This window comes from Triticum dicoccoides, chromosome 1A (assembly GCF_002162155.2).
Source record: "Triticum dicoccoides isolate Atlit2015 ecotype Zavitan chromosome 1A, WEW_v2.0, whole genome shotgun sequence".
Lineage (NCBI taxonomy): Eukaryota > Viridiplantae > Streptophyta > Magnoliopsida > Poales > Poaceae > Triticum > Triticum dicoccoides.
In genome coordinates, this window is record NC_041380.1 from 506,598,646 (window position 1) to 506,612,730 (window position 14,085).

Sequence of the window (14,085 nt, forward strand, 5' to 3'; positions counted from 1 at the left end):
GCAGTCCGGGTTTGAGTGACTCTAGAAAAACTGTTTGCTGTTTGCGAAAAACACCCTGACATTTGGTTTAATTAACCCGCAATACATATCATATGTTTTTTAAAATAGTCATATCTTTTAAACCATAACTTCAATTTTAACATATTATACATGAAATTGGATTAAAGATTAGAATCTTAATATGATGTTAGTGTTGTCTTAATCAATAGTGCACCACCCGCCTCTCTTTTGTATCGGTAGATCCGGATTGAAAATGAACACCTTAGTAAAGCCTTGCATATGTAACAACGCATGGGCGCGTCGGCAAAACCTCGCACAGGAAAAAATAAAGCGGATTTCTCATCTTATGCATAGAGAGAGACGCCTTGGGATTGATCACATTCAAACGCGTTGTGATCGTGTGAGCATCGAGGCCACCGTCGGCGAGGGTGAAAGAAGGACAAGCAGCAACACAGATGAGATGCCTGTTCGAATAAATAACATGGACCTATTAGGGTCTTGAGTAGTTATTGGTTAGACGCATCTGTTATTTTTTTCTCTCCTTGCAACACATGGGCTTTTTTGCTAGTCCACACTTAAGAGCATAGTAAAGTCGGAAACGCAAAGTTTACAATTTGATCAAATGGAAGCATAAGACGAATTGAGCACTCTTATTTTAGCGCTGACCCTGCAATCATTGTATCGTTTGGTTGTTAGATATATATTATGCAAATGACGACATTTTTGTTCATCCCGAGACTCGATGCTGTCAAGGAGATGGCTTCTTCAATATTCAATCGCCAATGATCTTTGTGGTACTTGGTGAAGATTTCCGCCGATGTAAATGCAGTTTTCTTTGTCATGAGTATTTTGTTACATGCATCTGTCTACAAAAATGACCGCGCTCTTGCCCATGTGACGGCACCCGAAGAATCGCAGCTGATTTATTTCGATCTTCAATCAATTAAACCTATCAAGTGTCGCGTGAAGGGCGGCCAACCAACTATGCCATGTGGCGCAAGCTGGTTGGTCGCGGTGAAAAGAAAACCATTAAGCATCGCGTGAAAGGCGGCCAACCAGCTATGCCACGTGGCGCAAGCTGGTTGGCCGTGGTGAAAAATCTTTCAGAATATTATTTTTAGATGGAGATCAGGAATTTTTTTAATATTTTTTTTAGATGGAGGTGATGATCCTATACATATTTTTAAATGGAGGCCTACGCAAAGTGGCGCTCGCTGGTAGGCTACGTTGATGATTTTTTTTCTTTTTTACTTCTTTTTCTAGATGAAGATGAGGACTAAAAAATATTTTTTTAGATGAAGGCGAAGACTCTATGTATTTTTTTAAATGAAAATATGGGCATGACTTCATCTCAAGTGATGCCACAGGATGACGCTCCATGTAGAGAAGTGTGAAGCGAGTCTGAGAAAACCGAGGCGTGAAGGTGGATATACTAGACTAATCACTTGCGAAACACACGGTCAACCATGTCGTGCCGTGGCTTCACAGTGTCGATACCCTACATCTCGACAATCTTTTGTTCCCTGTACAGATTAGATCTCAGGAGAACCATTATTAATCTGGTTGCGGCGTTGATCTCATGCTCAAGTCGAAGCATTGTTAACTACAGGAAAGCCATTTGTTGAGTTCAATCATGCCTCGGTAGGAAAGTGTGAAGGTGGCGGAAGAAAGTGTAATGAAGCCATCCGATGTTGCAAGCATGGTGGACAACTGGGGATCTTGGATGCAGAAACGAAACGGTGACCAACGCATCGCGATAACAAAAGGGGTAAGGTAGTGCGCACATAATATCAGCCAAAAGCGGCGCGCTGGTGAGTGATATAAGTAACCGCAACTTCATGCACCACATGCGTATATACTGCTAGACAGATGAAAAGTTGGATGCTGTGAATGGCAACGGTATCTTGGGGTAAGTTTGGCTTGGGAATATCGGCTAGCTGCTTGTTTTTTAGAAAGTTTGCACGTGAACCGCGTACGTTCACACTGATGTCTCAGTTTATCAAGAGGTGCTGGCTGGCAGCTAAGTACTCCCTCTGTCCCATAATATAGAAACGTTTTAATGTCAAAAACGTTTCTATATTATGGGACAGAGGAAATATATGCGTGCAGTGTACGTACGTCGTCTTTCCTGCTGCTCATCACCATTGTTTATCCTCCGACGACTGAACCATGGCAGCAGCCAGTCTCAAGCTCGCCGCCCTGTGCCTCATCTTCCTACTCGTCGTCTCCTCCCACCCTCTGCTCGCCGGTGCCAAGTGCAAGTGCGAGGCCGGCGGTGAGGAGGAGAAGCAGGACAAGGCGGCCTCGCTGAGGCTCAGGATCAGCGTCGTCTTCTGCATCCTCGTGGTCAGACAAACACGTCACGTGTACTCTTGACGTCGGGGTGATGCACCACAGCTCACGTCGAAAGAGACCCGACCGACAACGTAATACGCAGTACAGTCGACGGATGTTTTTGAAGACCCGAAACCCCACACGTCTGGGAGGGACCCCGTCAGGGAGTGCGGCGGCTATGAGCAAACCTAGGTCGATTCGCTCGTTCCTAGAGCCTCGGAATTCGCAGCTCTCAAACTTGAGGAACAACGAACAATGAGATAATAAAACAGTGGAGAGATAAAACGTAGATGAAAAGATAATATATTGATATCTCGATTGTGTGTTGTTCAGTCGGCCATCACCCCCAACATATATAAGAGACGGTTGGACTTTGCGTACAAGTAAGGATTCATCTAGCCTTTTCTTACACAAAAATCAAACCCATTAAGTTACAGGTGAATGGAGGCCAACCAACATGGCCACATGGCAAGAAACTTTTTTCTTTTTTTTGGAAGATGAAGCTGAGAATTTTTTTTGACTTTTTTTCTAAGATGAAACTAAGACCTTTTTTTCTTTTGCGAAAAGTTTTGTTTGGAGATTATTTTTGAAAGATGGAAGTAAGACTTTTGTTTCTTTTTCATTTTAATAATGTTTTTTAGGCTTTTTCTTTTTCTTTTTGAGATGGATGTGATGTTCACATGCATGTTGTGAGAAAGTTTTTTTTTAATTTTGAGATGAAGTCGAGATTTTTTTAAAAGAAAAAAAATACACGCACAACTTTCTCTCAAAAGGCCCGCAATGGTGGCCCCAACCACTAGTTACATTAATTCATGTCCTAGAGTTCTAGTTCTAGTTCAATTCGGATTCAGAATCGGGCCCAAACTTCTGTCTTGCTCCTCGCGTGGGCCGTCGAATTTGCATATGACCTCCGATCAAGACCACCCAAACATCAAATTTATGCGTCTCGATGAGACGAACAACTCTCATGTTGATCACTTTTCCAAATAAGGACATCTTGAATATTTTACGAAGTCATCTTTAACCTTCAATCGGAATTGATTATGTAGCTGACTGGACTGTCCAAATCTTGTAGCGACGTTGCAACTATCTCAGATGATGATGACCCCAAAACCAAAGTTGACCGTTTCAACGATACGCACAATTTTGTTGAGGAACGTAGTAATTTCAAAAAAAAATCTACGCACACGCAAGATCATGGTGACGCATAGCAACGAGAGGGGAGAGTGTGTCCATGTACCCTCCTAGACTGAAATCGGAAGCGTTAGCACAACGCGGTTGATGTAGTCGCACGTCTTCACGATCCGACCGATCAAGTACCGAACGCACGGCACCTTCGAGTTCTGCACACGTTCAACTCGATGACGTCCCTCGAACTCCGATCCAGCCGAGTTTTGAGGGAGAGTTCCGCCAGCACGACGGCATGGTGACGATGATGATGTTCTACCGACGCAGGGCTTCGCCTAAGCACCGCTACGATATGACCGAGGTGGATTATGGTGGAGGGGGACACCGCACACGGCTAAGAGATCAAGAGATCAATTGTTGTGTCTTTGGGGTGCCCCCTGCCCCCGTATATAAAGGAGTGGAGGAGGGGGAGGGCCGGCCCTCTCTATGGCGCGCCCTAGGGGAGTCCTACTCCCACCGGGAGTAGGATTCCCCCTTTCCTAGTAGAACTAGGAGCCCTTCCAAATAGTAGGAGTAGGAGGGAAGGAAAGGGAAGGGAAAAGGAGAAGGAAGGAAGGCCCCCCCTAGTCCAATTCGGACCAGCCCATGGGGAGGGGTGCGGCCAACCTTTGAGGCCTTTCTCTCCTTTCCCGTATGGCCCATTAAGGTCCAATACGAATTCCCGTAACTCCCTGATACTCTCGAAAATACCCGAATCACTCGGAACCTTTCCAATGTCCGAATATAGTCGTCCAATATATCGATCTTTACGTCTCGACCATTTCGAGACTCCTCGTCATGTCCCCGATCTCATCCGGGACTCTGAACTCCTTCGGTACATCAAAACACATAAACTCATAATATAACCGTCATCGAACTTTAAGCGTGCGGACTCTACGGGTTCGAGAACTATGTAGACATGACCGAGACACGTCTCCGGTCAATAACCAATAGCGGAACCTGGATGCTCATATTGGCTCTTACATATTCTACGAAGATCTTTATCGGTCAAACCGCATAACAACATGTGTTGTTCCCTTTGTCATCGGTATGTTACTTGCCCGAGATTCGATCGTCGGTATCTCAATACCTAGTTCAATCTCGTTACCGGCAAGTCTCTTTACTCGTTCCGTAATACATCATCCCGCAACTAACTCATAGTTGCAATGCTTGCAAGGCTTATAGTGATGTGCATTACCGAGTGGGCCCAAAGATACCTCTCCGACAATCGGAGTGACAAATCCTAATCTCGAAATATGCCAACCCAACAAGTACCTTCGGAGACACCTGTAGAGCACCTTTATAATCACCCAGTTACGTTGTGACGTTTGGTGGCACACAAAGTGTTCCTCCGGTAAATGGGAGTTGCATAATCTCATAGTCATAGGAACATGTATAAGTCATGAAGAAAGCAATAGCAACAAACTAAACGATCAAGTGCTAAGCTAACGGAATGGGTCAAGTCAATCACATCATTCTCCTAATGATGTGATCCCGTTAATCAAATGACAACTCATGTCTATGGTTAGGAAACATAACCATCTTTGATCAACAAGCTAGTCAAGTAGAGGCATACTAGTGACACTCTGTTTGTCTATGTCTTCACACATGTACTATGTTTCCGGTTAATACAATTCTAGCATGAATAATAAACATTTATCATGATATAAGAAAATAAATAATAACTTTATTATTGCCTCTAGGGCATATTTCCTTCAGTCTCCCACTTGCACTAGAGTCAATAATCTAGTTCACATCGCCATGTGATTTAATACCAATAGTTCACATCACCATGTGATTAATACCCATAGTTCACATCGACATGTGACCAACACCCAAATGGTTTACTAGAGTCAATAATCTAGTTCACATCGCTATGTGATTAACACCCAAAGAGTACTAAGGTGTGATCATGTTTTGCTTGTGAGAGAAGTTTAGTCAACGGGTTTGTCACATTCAGATATGTAAGTATTTTGCAAATTTCTATGCCAACAATGCTTTGCACGGAGCTACTCTAGCTAATTGCTCCCACTTTCAATATGTATCCAGATTGAGATTTAGAGTCATCTGGATCAGTGTCAAAATTTGCATCGACGTAACCCTTTACGACGAGCCTTTTTTTGTCACCTCCATAATCGAGAAACATATCCTTATTCCACTAAGGATAATTTTGACGTTGTCCAGTGATCTACTCCTAGATCACTATTGTACTCCCTTGCCAAAAATAGTGTAGGGTATACAATAGATCTGGTACATAGCATGACATATTTTATAGAACCTATGGCCAAGGCATAGGGAATGACTTCCATTTTCTTTCTATCTTCTGCCGTGGTCGGGTTTTGAGTCTTACTCAGTTTCAGACCTTGTAACACATGCAAGAACTCTTTCTTTGACTGTTCCATCTTGAACTACTTCAAAATCTTGTCAAGGTATGTACTCATTGAAAAACTTATCAAGCGTCTTGATCTATCTCTATAGATCTTGATGCTCAATATGTAAGCAGCTTCACTGAGGTCTTTCTTTGAAAAACTCCTTTCAAACACTCCTTTATGCTTTGCAGAATAATTCTACATTATCTCCAATCAACAATATGTCATTCACATATACTTATCAGAAATGTTGTAGTGTCCCCACTCACTTTCTTGTAAATACAGGCTTCACCGCAAGTCTGTATAAAACTATATGCTTTGATCAACTTATCAAAGCGTATATTCCAACTCCGAGATGCTTGCACCAGTCCATAGATGGATTGCTGGAGCTTGCATATTTTGTTAGCACTTTTAGGATTGACAAAACTTTCTTGTTGCATTATATACAACTCTTCTTTAATAAATCCATTAAGGAATGTAGTTTTGTTTATCCATTTGCCAGATTTCATAAAATGTGGCAATTGCTAACATGATTCGGACAGACTTAAGCATAGATACGAGTGAGAAACTCTCATCGTAGTCAACACCTTGAACTTGTCAAAAACCTTTTGCGACAATTCTAGCTTTGTAGATAGTAACACTACTATCAGCGCCTGTCTTCCTCTTGAAGATCCATTATATCTCAATGGCTCGTCGATCTTTGGGCAAGTCAATTCAAATTCCATACTTTGTTCTTATACATGGATCTCATCTCAAATTTCATGGCCTCAAGCCATTTCACGGAATCTGGGCTCATCATCGCTTCCTCATAGTTCGTAGGTTCGTCATGGTCAAGTAACATGACCTCCAGAACAGGATTACCGTACCACTGTGGTGCAAATTTCACTCTGGTTTACCTACGAGATTCGGTAGTAACTTGATCTGAAGTTACATGATCATCATCATTAGCTTCCTCACTAATTGGTGTAGTAGTCACAGGAACAGATTTCTGTGATGAACTACTTTCCAATAAGGGGGCAGGTATAGTTACCTCATCACGTTCTACTTTCCTCCCACTCACTCCTTTCGAGAGAAACTCCTTCTCTAGAAAGGATCCATTCTCAGCAATGAATATCTTGACTTCGGATCTGTGATAGAAGGTGTACCCAACATTTTCTTTTGGGTATCCTATGAAGATGCACTTCTCCGATTTGGGTTTGAGCTTATCAGGTTGAAACTTTTTCACATAAGCATTGCAACCTCAAAATTTAAGAAACGACAGCTTAGGTTTCTTGCCAAACCATAGTTCATACGATGTCGTCTCAACGGATTTAGATGATGCCCTATTTAATGTGAATGTAGTTGTCTCTAATGCATAACCCCAAAACGATAGTGGTAAATCGGTAAGAGACATCATAGATCGCACCATATCTAATAAAGTACGGTTACGACGTTCGAACACACCATTACACTGTGGTGTTCCAGGTGGCGTGAGTAGTGAAACTATTTCACATTGTTTTAACTGAAGCCCAAACTCGTAACTCAAATATTTTACTTCTGCGATCATATCGTAGAAACTTTTATTTTTGTTACGATGATTCTCCACTTCACTCTGAAATTCTTTGAACTTTTCAAATGTTTCAGACTTGTGTTTCATCAAGTAGATATACTCATATCTGCTCAAATCATCTGTGAAGATCAGAAAATAATGATACCTGTCGCGAGCCTCAATATTCATCAGACCACATACGTCAGTATGTATGATTTCCAACAAATCTGTTGCTCGCTCCATTGTTCCGGAGAACGGAGTCTTAGTCATCTTGCCCATGAGGCATGGTTCGCAAGCATCAACTGATTCATAATCAAGTGATTCCAAAAGCCCATCAGCATGGATTTTCTTCATGCGCTTTACACCAATATGACCTAAACGGCAGTGCCACAAATAAGTTGCACTATCATTATTAACTTTGCATCTTTTGGCTTCAATATTATAAAAATATGTATCACCATGATCGAGATCCAACAAACCATTTTCATTGGGTGTATGACCATAGAAGGTTTTATTCATGTAAACAGAACAACAATTATTCTCTAACTTACATGAATAACTGTATTGCAATAAACATGATCCAATCATATTCATGCTCAACGCAAATACTAAATAACATTTATTTTAGGTTTAACACTAATCCCCAAAGTATAGGGAGTGTGCGATGATGATCATATCAATCTTGGAACCATTTCCAATACACATCGTCACTTCACCCTTAACTAGTCTCTGTTTATTCTGCAACTCCCGTTTCGAGTTACTATTCTTAGCAACTGAACTAGTATCAAATATTAAGGGGTTGCTATAAACATTAGTAAAGTACACATCAATAACATGTATATCAAATATACCTATGTTCACTTTGCCATCCTTCTTATCCGCCAATTACTTGGGGCAGTTCCGCTTCTAGTGACCAGTCCCTTTGCAGTAGAAGCACTTAGTCTCAGGCTTAGGTCTAGACTTGGGCCTCTTCACTTGAGCAGCAATTTGCTTGCCGTTCTTCTTGAAGTTCCCTTTCTTTCCCTTTCCCTTTTCTTGAAACTAGTGGTCTTGTTAATCATCAACACTTGATGCTCTTTCTTGATTTCTACCTTCATCGATTCCATCATCATGAAAAGCTCGGGAATCATTTACGTCATCCCTTGCATACTATAGTTCATCACGAAGTTCTACTAACTTGGTGATGGTGACTAGAGAATTCTTTCAATCACTATTTTATTTGGAAGATTAACTCCCACTTGATTCAAGCAATTGTAGTACCCAGACAATCTGAGCACATGCTCATTGCTTGAGCTATTCTCCTCCATCTTTTAGCTATAGAACTTGTTAGAGACTTCATATCTCTCAACTCGGGTAATTGCTTGAAATATTAACTTCAACTCCTGGAACATCTCATATGGTCCATGACGTTCAACTTTGAAGTCCCGATTCTAAGCCGTTTAAGAATGGTGCACTAAACTATCAAGTAGTCATCATATTGAGCTAGCCAAATGTTCATAACATCTGCATCTGCTCCTGCTCCTGCAATAGGTTTGTCACCTAGCGGTGCATCAAGGACATAATTCTTCTGTGCAGCAATGAGGATAAACCTCAGATCACGGATCCAATCCGCATCATTGCTACTAACATCTTTCAACTTAGTTTTCTCTATGAACATATCAAAAATAAAACAGGGGAGCTAAACGCGAGCTATTGATCTACAACATAGATATTCTAATACTACCAGTACTAAGTTTATGATAAATTTAAGTTCAATTAATCATATTACTTAAGAACTCCCACTTAGATAGACATCCCTCTAATCCTCTAAGTGATCATGTGATCCAAATCAACTAAACCATGTCCGATCATCACATAAGAGGAGTAGTTTCAATGGTGAACATCACTATGTTGATCATATCTACTATATGATTCACGCTCGACCTTTCGGTCTCAGTGTTCCGAGGCCATATCTGTTATATGCTAGGCTCGTCAAGTTTAACCTGAGTATTCCGCGTGTGCAACTGTTTTGCACCCATTGTATTTGAACGTAGAGCCTATCACACCCGATCATCACGTGGTGTCTCAGCACGAAGAACTTTCGCAATGGTGCATACTCAGAGAGAACACTTGTACCTTGATAATTAGTGAGAGATCATCTTATAAAGCTACCGTCGAACTAAGCAAAATAAGATGTATAAAAGATAAACATCACATGCAATCAAAATATGTGACATGATATAGCCATCATCATCTTGTGCCTTTGATCTCCATCTCCAAAGCATCGTCATGATTTCCATCATCACCGGCATGACACCATGATCTCCATCATCTTGATCTATATCAATGTGTCGTCACATGGTCGTCTCGCCAACTATTGCTCTTGCAACTATTGCTATCGCATAACGATAAAGTAAAGCAATTATTTGGCGCTTGCATCTTATGCAATAAAGAGACAACCATAAGGCTTCTGCCAGTTGCCGATAACTTCAACAAAACATGATCATCTTATACAATAACTTATATCTCATCACGTCTTGACCATATCACATCACAACATGCGCTGCAAAAACAAGTTAGACGTCCTCTACTTTGTTGTTGCATATTTTACGTGGCTGCTACGGGCTTAGCAAGAACCGTTCTTACCTATGCATCAAAACCACAATGATAGTTTGTCAAGTTGGTGTTGTTTTAACCTTCGCAAGGGCCGGGCGTAGCCACACTCGGTTCAACTAAAGTTGGAGAAACTGACACCCGCTAGTCACCTGTGTGCATAGCACGACGGTAAAACCAGTCTTGCGTAAGCATACGCGTAATGTCGGTCCGGGCCGCTTCATCCAACAATACCGCCGAACCAAAGTGTGACATGCTGGTAAGCAGTATGACTTATATCGCCCACAACTCACTTGTGTTCTACTCATGCATATTACATCAACGCATAAAACAAGGCTCGGATGCCACTGTTGGGGAACGTAGTAATTTTATAAAAATTCCTACGCACACGCAAGATCATGGTGATGCATAGCAACGAGAGGGGAGAGTGTGTCCATGTACCCTCGTAGACCAAAAGCGGAAGCGTTAGCACAACGCGGTTGATGTAGTCGTATGTCTTCACGATCCGACCGATCAAGTACCGAACGCACGGCACCTCTGAGTTCTGCACACATTCAACTCGATGACGTCCCTCGAACTCCAATCCAGCCGAGCTTTGAGGGAGAGTTCCGTCAGCACGACGGCGTGGTGACGATGATGATGTTCTACCGACGCAGGGCTTTGCTAAGCACCGCTACGATATGACCGAGGTGGATTATGGTGGAGGGGGGCACCGCACACAGCTAAGAGATCAAGAGATCAATTGTTGTGTCTTTGGGATGCCCCCTGCCCCGTATATAAAGGAGTGGAGGAGGGGGAGGGCCGGCCCTCTCTATGGCATGCCCTAGGGGAGTCCTACTCCCACCGGGAGTAGGATTCCCCCTTTCCTAGTAGAACTAGGAGCCCTTCCAAGTAGTAGGAGTAGGAGGGAAGGAAAGGGAAGGGAAAAGGAGAAGGAAGGAAGCCCCCCCTAGTCCAATTCGGACCAGCCCATGGGGAGGGGTGCGGCCAACCTTTGAGGCCTTTCTCTCCTTTCCCGTATGGCCCATTAAGGCCCAATACGAATTCCCGTAACTCCCCGGTACTCCTGAAAATACCCGAATCACTCGAAACCTTTCCGATGTCCGAATATAGTCATCCAATATATCGATCTTTACGTCTCGACCATTTCAAGACTCCTCGTCATGTCCCCGATCTCATCCGGGACTCGGAACTCCTTCGGTACATCAAAACACATAAACTCATAATATAACCGTCATCGAACTTTAAGCGTGTGGACCCTACGGGTTCGAGAACTATGTAGACATGACCGAGACACGTCTCCGGTGAATAACCAATAGCGGAACCTGGATGCTCATATTGGCTCCTACATATTCTATGAAGATCTTTATCGGTCAAACCGCATAACAACATGTGTTGTTCCCTTTGTCATCGGTATGTTACTTGCCCGAGATTCGATTGTTGGTATCTCAATACCTAGTTCTATCTCGTTACCGGCAAGTCTCTTTACTCATTCTGTAATACATCCTCCCGCAACTAACTCATAGTTGCAATGCTTGCAAGGCTTGTAGTGATGTGCATTACCGAGTGGGCCCAGAGATACCTCTCCGACAATCAGAGTGACAAATCCTAATCTCGAAATACGCCAACCCAACAAGTACCTTCGGAGACACCTGTAGAGCACCTTTATAATCACCAAGTTACATTGTGACGTTTGGTGGCACATAAAGTGTTCCTCTGATAAACGGGAGTTGCATAATCTCATAGTCATAGGAACATGTATAAGTCATGAAGAAAGCAATAGCAACAAACTAAACGATCAAGTGCTAAGCTAACGGAATGGGTCAAGTCAATCACATCATTCTCCTAATGATGTGATCCCGTTAATCAAATGACAACTCATGTCTATGGTTAGGAAACATAACCATCTTTGATCAACGAGCTAGTCAAGTAGAGGCATACTAGTGACACTCTGTTTGTCTATTTATTCACACATGTATTATGTTTTCGGTTAATACAATTCTAGCATGAATAATAAACATTTATCATGATATAAGGAAATAAATAATAACTTTATTATTTCCTCTAGGGCATATTTCCTTCAAATTTTCGTGTTGAACATTTTTCCATCCGAAGAAAACTAGATAACCTTTTGGGCCCATCTTAAACTTCTGGTCGGATTGGCTGATATTACTTGGATTTGAATTACTCCACTCAGATGTTATGATCTTTCACTCGGATTGTCCGACTAGATTTCTTCACTTAGATGGCAACTTTTCACACGGATGACAATATTTCATTTGGCTCGCCTCTCGGTCGCTCCCGCGGGCGACCAGGGGGCGAAACCTAGCCCGCCGCCAGCGCCTCTCACCGGCGTTCCCCTCCCCTCGCCGCTGCCGGCAGGAGTCACCGGGTGAAGCCTGCGTGCTCGGCAGTGGCGGGGCCCTCTTCCTCCTCCTCCTGGTCGAACGGCGCGGGCCGTCACACCGGTGGGAGCTCGAGCCGGTGGTCACTCTGGGCGGCGCGGCAGCAAGGCGGCTTTGCGAGGCGGCAGGGCGGCGACGCACGGTGCGTGGCTGGGTGAGGAGTTGCTCGGCGTTGGGCGCTGGCCCAAGACGGCTGGATGTTGCGGCGTGCAGGTGCAGCGGATCTGGCGCGGTGGCTGCGCATGAGCTTGGCTCCGGGGCTTCGCACGAGGGACGACTGCATGGAGGCGCGAGCACAGATCTGGCGTCTCCAATCGCGGGATTCGGCGCTCTGTTTCGGTGTTGGCTGTTGGAAATATGCCCTAGAGGCAATAATAAAATGGTTATTATTATATTTCCTTGTTCATGATAATTGTCTATTGTTCATGCTATAATTGTGTTATCCGAAAATCGTAATACATGTGTGAATACATAGACCACAACACGTCCCTAGTGAGCCTTTAGTTGACTAGCTCGTTGATCAAAAGATAGTCATGGTTTCCTGACTATGGACATTGGATGTCATTGATAACAGGATCACATCATTAAGAGAATAATGTGATGGACAAGACCCCATCCTAAGCATAGCTTAAAGATCGTGTAGTTCGTTTGCTAGAGCTTTTCCAAATGTCAAGTATCATTTCCTTAGACCATGAGATTGTGCAACTCCCGGATACCGTAGGAGTGCTTTGGGTGTACCAAACGTCACAACGTAACTAGGTGACTATAAAGGTGCACTACAGGTATCTCCGAAAGTGTCTGTTGGGTTGGCACGAATCGATACTGGGATTTGTCACTCCGTATGACGGAGAGGTATCTCTTGGGCCCACTCGGTAATGCATCATCATAATGAGCTCAATGTGACCAAGTGGTTGATCACGGGATCATGCATTACGGTACGAGTAAAGTGACTTGCCGGTAACGAGATTGAACGAGGTATTGGGATACCGACGATCGAGTCTCGGGCAAGTAACGTACCGATTGACAAAGGGAATTGTATACGGGATTGATTGAATCCTCGACATCGTGGTTCATCCGATGAGATCATCGAGGAGCATGTGGGAGCCAACATGGGTATCCAGATCCCGCTGTTGGTTATTGATCGGAGAGTCGTCTCGGTCATGTCTACGTGTCTCCCGAACCCATAGGGTCTACACACTTAAGGTTCGGTAACACTAGGGTTGTTGAGATATCAGTATACGGTAACCCGAAAGTTGTTCGGAGTCCCGGGTCAGATCCCGGACGTCACGAGGAGTTCCGGAATGGTCCAGAGGTGAAGATTTATATATAGGAAGTCAAGTTTCGGCCATCGGGAAAGTTTCGGGGGTAATCGGTATTGTACCGGGACCATCGGAAGGGTCCCCGGGGTCCACCGGGTGGGGCCACCTATCCCGGAGGGTCCCATGGGCTGAAGTGGGAGGGGAACCAGCCCATAGTGGGCTGGTGCGCCCCCATGGGCCTCCCCTGCGCCTAGGGTTGGAAACCCTAGGGGTGGGGGCGCCCCACTTGGCTTGGGGGGCACTCCACCCCCCTGGGCCGCCCCCCCCCTTGGAGATTGCATATCCTAGGGCCGGCGCCCCCCTAGGGGTCCTATATATAGTGGGGGGGAGGCAGGGAAGCCGCACCCTAGCCCCTGGCGCCTTCCTCTCCC